The sequence below is a fragment of the Galeopterus variegatus genome, unplaced genomic scaffold (assembly GCF_000696425.1).
Source record: "Galeopterus variegatus unplaced genomic scaffold, G_variegatus-3.0.2 Scaffold5811, whole genome shotgun sequence".
NCBI classification, from domain to species: domain Eukaryota; kingdom Metazoa; phylum Chordata; class Mammalia; order Dermoptera; family Cynocephalidae; genus Galeopterus; species Galeopterus variegatus.
This window is the reverse complement of record NW_007731922.1, coordinates 77,756-86,123: the sequence shown is the minus strand read 5'-3', so window position 1 is coordinate 86,123 and position 8,368 is coordinate 77,756.

Here is an 8,368-nt window from a genome sequence, read left to right as displayed (position 1 = left end):
GGCCGCGCGCCGCCGGGGTCACGTACATCTCTCCGGCTCCCTCTGGGCGCGCGTGTCCGCAGCCGGCAGAAGCAATCCCACGTAGGGGGCGCCTGGAAGGAGTTAGCTGGGCGTTGCCCCGGTCTGCCCTGAGCTAGTGCAGGGCGCGCTTCCGAAAGATCGTCTCTTTCTGTCCAGGCGCGGGGCGCCACCGCCAGCCCCTCGTGCCCTTCGTTCCTTGGTCTGCCTCCCACTGCGGTGAAATTGCTGTAATGGCCTGGATTATGTGCCTGAGAAGCTCTCCCGGGGCTGCCCTTCCCTGAACAAACTTGAGCACTTCTGGGGCTCCCCGCCCCGTCCCCCCACTTGCGCTGTAGGGTTGCTCTTCCGCGGCCTGCTCCCCCTCGGGCACGGGACCGCTTCGCACGCGCACAGAACCGTAGCTGTCCTGGTGAGACCAGCCTGCGCGGGGCCCCGCCTCCTCTGCAGGAGAGGCCTGGAGAGGAGGTAGAAAGCGTGCTGATCAGGCAGCAGAATGCTGCAGCCTAGTGCTCTGGGTGTGCAGGAAGAGTGAGGGAGCTGTTAAGTAAAATTGATAGGAGCCCATTGGTTTGGCCTGAGCTGCTGCGCTAGGCCCAATAGACCCAACCAGAATGGAGCTACTCACGCTGGTTCACACCACCAATCCAAAACTAAGATATTTATCTTCCGAGAAATAAGGAAAACGAAAAAGAAATAGCCAAAGTCCCAAACAGGCCAGTTTTAGCTGGCATGATAAGCAGGTCTCTCTGCTTTAACCTTTACCAAAAAAAAAAGTAGCTTTGAAATAAACACTCCTATTTCGTTTCCTGTTTCTGCTTTCCTCAGCCCTTTTCTGTCTATAAAACCAACCTCCTCTGCTCAGCTCATCAGAACACTAGGTGTTGCCCAATTCTATAATTGCAAATAAAAACCAGTTAAGATCTTTAAACTAAATTTGTTTTGGTTTTGTCCTGAAAGAGCCAAGGGAAGAAGGAAAAATGAGCAGTCTAATGAGATAGAAATGGGGTCACTTGGGATTCCACAATCATCAATCACCTTATTAGTAATTTAGCCCATGTTCCTCATTTATAGAATAAGTTTAAATGAAATGAAGTGATCTTTAATAGCCATCAGCCATAGTCTTTGAGCAAAGCCGTTTCCCTCCTGATGTCCTCTGTCTCTGAAAGCCACCTTTTCTCAAATGCTGTCAAGGTTCTACTCTCCTAAACCAGGAAAAGGGTGGCTATATGGGCTTCCAAGATCCAAAACCCAGATTAAAGCTGCAGCCTGGTAGATTTCCCTCTCATGAGCAAGCCCCACTGGCAGTATTGCCTGGTCATGGCTGGACTTACTCAAGTTGTAAAAGGTTAGAAGAAGGGAAGAGTCTTTGCCTCTAAGATATGAGGCACCAGAAGCCCTGATTCATTCCTTCGTTCAAGCTCAGACAGGTCTGTCTGCAGTCAGTCTGGCTCCACGAGGAGCTGGTCTGCTGTGACGGTTTGCTGCTACTCGGAAGCTGATGACAGAGACTGACATCCCCATCCCAACTGCACCACACACCTCCCAGAAAAACCCAGTCTCTGCTAAATTAGTCACTTCAGTTACTTGCAGCAGGGCTTATTTACATTGTGAATTATCTGTAGCAATACAATACCTAACCCCCAGAGAACTTTATTTTCGCTGACACAAGTCTGGGGCTTCATTCACCCTCTGCAAACCCAAGGAATGTGCACAATATCCAATGACCAGGGGGAAGATCTGTGGCTAAACAAGAAATCATGGCAGTTTATTCCAAAGTTGAATTCAGTAAATACATCTGAGTGCTTCGATCCAAAGTCCTTCAGACCAACGCTGCTTTAGTTGCAGCTAGCACTTATTGAGCAACTACCTTGTGTTACCCACAGGGGAAGCAGGGTCCATTCAGACACAGTCCCTGCTCTCAAGGCACTTACAGTCAAGTATATGTAAAGGTGTCAGGAGCTGTGAAGGGTTCAGGATTTTACCCTATTTACAAGCTAGCAAGTTAGCCTGCCATGTTTCAGGGTCCACAGATGCGGGCAGAAGACATGAGACTCATGGGTCAAAGATAAAGAACTCTACTACTTGTGGCGCAGCAGACAGAATAAGCTTCACATTTGCCTCAGATCTGCTTGTCCTCTGCATCCCACAGGAGTGATGCAGAACAGCTCACGTTGGTGCTGGGCACACCGTGCGTTAATATCGCAGTTGAGGAACGCTGAGCTTAGGAAACTCACTGTTTTATAAAGGGATGCTAACAAACCTACACAACCTTTGCCCCAGAGGGAGACATTATTATACTGCTCAGGAAATAAAATCTGCGCTATGTTCCGGAGAGAGATACTGCCTTTCTGCTGTGCAAACATCCTTGGAAAGATAGTCTGAGACAAAAGCTGCCATAGGATATGTAGAAACACCATGGAATATTGTCCCCCAAGAAAGGATAGGGAATGGGAAAGACAAGTTGAAGAGTTGCCAGGCACAGCTCTAACATGTAAGTACAGAGATCTGTGGGCATAGTCAGACTGAGGAGCCTTATGCTGAAGTTTGAAAGCAGGACTTACCAAAATTAAAAAGTCAGCAGGTGGAGGATGGGAAGGCAAAATCCTGGAAAGAAGCATGTACAAAGTTTGAAGTGGCAAGGACTGTTTGGAAACCACAAGTAATTAAAGAAAGCTGGAACAGCCTGTAGAAAAGATTGAGAAATTAGACTCCACATGTTGGCTAGAGCCAAATGCTTAAGGTCCTGAAAGCAGCAAGTGAGGAAGAGCCCCGGGTGGCTGCAAGCAACATTTCTGACTGGAGCAACTAGGAGGACAGAGGTTCCCCTCTCAGTGGACAGGTCTGCAGGAAGAGTGGCAGGTGTGAGGATACAGAGGACGGTTCCATTTCAGGTGAGTACGAGGAGCCAGGCGCCACATCTTTTTCTCTTTTCTTTCTTTTTGGAGGCTGGCATGTATGCAGAACCAAACCCTTGACCTTGGTGTTATAAGGCCACGCTAACCAGCTGAGCTAGCCAGTCAGCCTAAGGGGCCACATCTTAATGGCGCTGTGTAATAGGCAGTCAGGAAGCTTCAGAGAAAGGGTAGGAGGCACTGGCATGAAAATTTTAGTTTTAATTATGACTAACCATGGGTGTGATTAAGGTCAATGGAATAAAGATAGCAGGAGCCTAAAGATGAGGCTATGGGGAGCATTGGTGTTTCGGCTGCAGCGGCAGAGGAGGAGCTAAGGAAGAAAATGGACAAAGACTGGCCAGGAGGCTAAAAGAAAACTCCAGACGGAGCGCTTTCATGGAAGCCAAAGCAGAAGAGCACTGGCTGGAGGAGGAGGTGTGTAACGGTGTCACATACTGAAGACAGAGCATTAGTTACTATTACTGTGTAACAAATTACCCAAAACTTAGTGGCTTAAAACAACAAACATTTTAAATGAAAGTTTCTGTGGGTCAAAAATTAGGGAATGCGGGCTGGCCCGGTGGCGCACTGGATAGTGCGCCGCTTGGGAAGCTCGGCGGCGCTCCCGCCCGAGGGTTCGGATCCCACATACAGACCGGTTCCCGCTCACTGGCTGAGCGAGGCGTGGGAGAAACACCGAGGGTTGCGATCCCGTTGCCGGTCCCGGTCCAGTACGGGGGCAACACTGAGGGTTGCGATCTGTTGCCAGACACGGAAAAAGACAAAAAAAAAAAAAAATTAGGGAATGGCTTAGCTGGATGTCCAGAACCTCAGGGCCTCTAGTGAGGCTGAAGTCAAGATGTTGCCTGGGGCAACAGTCATCTGAAGGGTTGAGGAAGCGCGGCGGCGCTCCCGCCCGAGGGTTCGGATCCCACATACAGACCGGTTCCCGCTCACTGGCTGAGCGAGGCGTGGGAGAAACACCGAGGGTTGCGATCCCGTTGCCGGTCCCGGTCCAGTACGGGGGCAACACTGAGGGTTGCGATCTGTTGCCAGACACGGAAAAAGACAAAAAAAAAAAAAAATTAGGGAATGGCTTAGCTGGATGTCCAGAACCTCAGGGCCTCTAGTGAGGCTGAAGTCAAGATGTTGCCTGGGGCAACAGTCATCTGAAGGGTTGACTGTGCTAAAGAATCTGCTTCCAAAATGGCTCCCTCACATGGCTCTCCGCAGGAGGCCTCAGTTCCTTGCCATGTGAGCTTCTCTATGGGGTAGCTTGAGTGCCCTTGTGACATGGCAGCTGGCTTCTTGCAGAACAGGTCATCTGAGAGAGACTGAAACAACAACATCTTATATGATCCAGCCTCAAAAATTACTGTAGTTCAGGGCCAGCCCGTGGCTCACTCAGGAGAGTGTGGTGCTGACAACACCAAGTCAAGGGTTAAGATCCCCTTACCGGCCATCTTTAAAAAAAAAAAAAATCACTGTAGTTGCCGCCTTATTCTGTTTGTTAGAACTGAGTTACTAAGACCAGACCACACTCAAAGGGGGTTGGGAGGTGAAGAACAGACATTAGGCTCCATCTTTTGAAAGGTGTGTTAAAGAATTTGTGGATGTATTTCAAATCTCCACAGTCCACGTTCTGCTCACATTTATCTCCATTCCTCCTACATGCAAAATATACTCACCCCCCCAAACCTCCAGCCTACTTAGCATCAGAATGAGGCTTCTTGGGTGTAGTTTCTTAAGCACAGCTCCTCAAGTACAGTTGCTTTCTCTCCGAAGACCTGTGAACTACAGAGACAAGCTTTCTGCCTGCCAGCTCACACATCCAAGCTCCATCCCCCTCATTTACAATCACTCCTTGACCACCCCATGGGCTTCGAGGTGTGTCACAGGCGGTTCAATCCATCCTCAGGAGGAAGGATACTGCAGGGAAAGTCATGCAGGGCCCAGAGGCAGGCTCAGCACTGTTTCCACAGAGAATTCTGAGGTCTCCTGTATGCAGAATTTGGTCTAGTTATGGAAGGGTAGGCATGGGCTCTGGTGGCCGTGTTCCCTTGGCCCTGCAGACTCCTCACCTCACAGGAATGGAAACAACCTGAGAAGGGCTCTAGAGGGGCCCTCTGAAGTATGAGGCCCCAGGTGGAGGCCCCTCTTGCCTGGGTCTAAGGGGAATACTGGATACTGGGGCCAGGGACTGGGAATCTCCCTGCAATTGAAATATGTGTTGAGATGAGAGAGAGAGAGAGAGAGAGAGGAACTGTAAGCTGGGGTTACGGGTAGAACGTGAGGTGTAGAAATGAGAGGTTTAGTAGTGACGCATTCTGGGAGGTGGGTAGCCATGTCAGTGAACTTCACTGGAGTTGAGGTAGTCAGGACTATGGGGAGGCTGAGACGATGGAGCACTCTGCCCCCACACAGCCAACACACAATGGTGGGATAGGCGCAGGTTGTCGTCAGGGATACTGAAGTCACCAAGGTGTTGCTAGGATAAGAGGTGGACAGGACAACTATGAGTCAGTGCCAAAGTCTTCAGGGAACATGGAGGGGGGACTAGGAAGCTGGTCATAGAAGACGACAAGAAGATGACAGTAGAGCTCATGGCATGAAGCTCAAAGGAAGTGATCTTGGAGGAGGGTGGGAGAGTGAAGAAAGTGGCCACCCTTCCCAGCCGCAGGCCCAGCCCGAGGGTGTGGGAGGGATGGGAGGATGAGGGGTCTTTCCTGGGACCCAGTATCCATGGGGAAAGGGGAGGGGAGTGAAAAAGCGTTCAGTGGTGTTGCGGAGGACTTAGGGTAGTTGTTGACAATAGAACAGGGTTCCAGAGGGCACAGTGGGACGGGTGACAGGGAGGGCAGCTGTGGCAGTCCAAACCAGGAAGAGGGAAGCACAGACAGGATTGGGATAAAAGCCAGGGAGAGCACAGGAGAGCAGAGGGACTGTTTGGGGGAGTTAGGACCCATGGCCGGGGGCGAGGGACATCCTGGATTAACTGAGCTGGAAAGTTGCTGGGGATTGTGTCCCACAAGTTTTACGTATTTGTAGCTTGATCCCTCCCGGAACTGCTAAGGGCAGGAAATCTGTGATGGTAATTCAAAGGTGGGGCCTTGAAGATTTGATTAGATTGTAGGACCATGCCACAATGAATGGATTAATAATGGTGGTCAGGGGTGTGGTTCTGAGGGCTTAAACTGAAGAGTACATCAGAAGTTAGTCTCTCTTTGCTCTGCCATTTTCTCCCATGCGAGACCCCTGGGTCACCAAGGCTTGCACCAAATGTATTCCCGGGACTTTGGACTTCCCAGTCCCTAAAAGTGTAAGCAATAAATTTCATGTTCTTTATAAATCACCCAGTTCCATGTATTTTGTTATAAGCAATAGGAACAGATTCATAAATACAGAAAACTGGTACCAGAGAAGTAAGGTGTTGCTTGCAACAAATACTTGAAAATGTGAAAGCAGCTTTGGGTGTTAGGCAAAGGTTGGAGGGGTTTGGAAGGCTCAGAAGAAGACAAGAAAGATGAGGGAAAGTTTGGAATGTCTTAGAGACAGGTTACATGGTGCTGAACAGAATGCTGATATAAATAGGGACTGTAAAGACCATTCTAGGGAAGTCTCAGATGTAAATGATAAAGGACTTATTGGAAAGTGGGGCAAAGACCACCCTTGCTATGAATTGACAAGGAACTTGACTGCATTCTGTTCACGCCCAAAACTTTTATGGAATGTGGAACTTGAAGCTGCTAACTCCAGGGTATTTGGTAGAAGAAATTTCTAAGCAGCAAAGCATTAAGAAAGCTGCATGCCTGCTTGTAACAGCTTATGCTGAGTTATGGCAGAAGAGGCATGAGGTAAAGCCAGAATTTATAATTCCAAAGAAAGCTGATGGCAAAAATTTGGAAAATTCTCAACCTGGCAACAAAAGCAAGGGTATAACCCAGAGGCCCTTTGCTAAGAAAATGAGTACAGAAGAAAGGGATTATCAAGAGAAGGGGGAAAGGCCCTGAAGGCCTTGCAGAAGCTTCTGGGCCAACCCTTCCATCACAGGCCTAGAAGCCTAGGAAGACAGAATGGTCTTGGGGAACAGGCCCAAGGCACCCTCCACGGGCCTGCTGCCCAGGGTCACCTTGGGACGCTGCTGCCTACACCAACACCCCGGCTGCTTTGGCTCCTCCAGCTGTGGCTAAGTTGGCCCCAGGTGTGGCTGGACCCGCAGCTTTGGAAGCTAGAAGCTGGAAGCCTTGGTGGCATCCTGGGGGTGTTAAGTTTGCAGGCTTACAGAATGCCAGAGCTGTGGAGGCTTGGGAGACTCCCCCATCCCCAATTTCAAAGGATGTATGGAAAAGCCGGGGGGCCCAGGAAGAGATCTGTCACAGGGGCAGAGTCACCACAGACAGACTTTGCTAGAGCAATGCCTAGAAGAAACGTGGGGTCAGAGTTGCAGCAGAAAAACCCCAATAGCTCCATGCCTGGTGGAGCTGTGACAATGGGACTTCCATGGAGACCCAAGCATTATAGAGCTACCAGTGTGCAACACCAACCTGGGAAACCTAAAGCATCACCTGAAACCAGGAAAGGAGCAGAGCTGCCTGAGGACTTGGGGACCCAACCCTCACACCAGCATGTAGAGGACCTTGAACATGGAGTCAAGGTACATCCAGCTTTAAGATTTAATGCCTGCTCTCCTGGGTTTCAGACTTGTTTGGGACCTGGTACCCCTTTCTTTTGGCCTATTTCTCCCTTTTTGAACAGAAATATGTACCCCATGTTTGTTTCACCATTGTATCTTGGAAGTAGATAACTTGTTTTGATTTCACAGATGGGTCTTTTTTTTTTTTTTTAAAAAAAGATGACTGGTAAGGGGATCTTAACCCTTGACTTGGTGTTGTCAGCACCATGCTCAGCCAGTGAGCGAACCGGCCATCCCTATATGGGATCTGAACCTGGGGCCTTGGTGTTATCAGCACCACACTCTCCCAAGTGAGCCACGGGCCAGCCCATGATTTCACAGATGGGTCTTTGAACTTTGGACTTTTGAGTTGAAACACGTTAAGACTATGGGGATGAAATGAATGTATTTACCTGGAAGAAAGACATAGACTTTGGGGGTCAGAGGCAGAATGTTGTGGATTGTGTCCCCTCAGTTTTATGTATTAGTAGCTTGATCCCCACTGGAATTGTTGAGGGTAGGAAATCCTATTATGGTGATTGAATTGTGAGCCTTGAAGAGGTGATTGGATTGTAGGACCATGCCCTAGTGAATGGATCAATAATGGTGGTCAGGGGTGTGGTTCTGAGGGCTTTAAAAGGAGAGCACTTGAGAGGTTGGTCTCTCTCTGCTCTGCCATTTTCTCCCATGTGAGACCCCTGGTTCACTGTCACCACCACTAAGACACCCTCACTAAATGTGTTGCCTGGACTTTGGACTTCCTGGCCTCTGAAACTGTAAG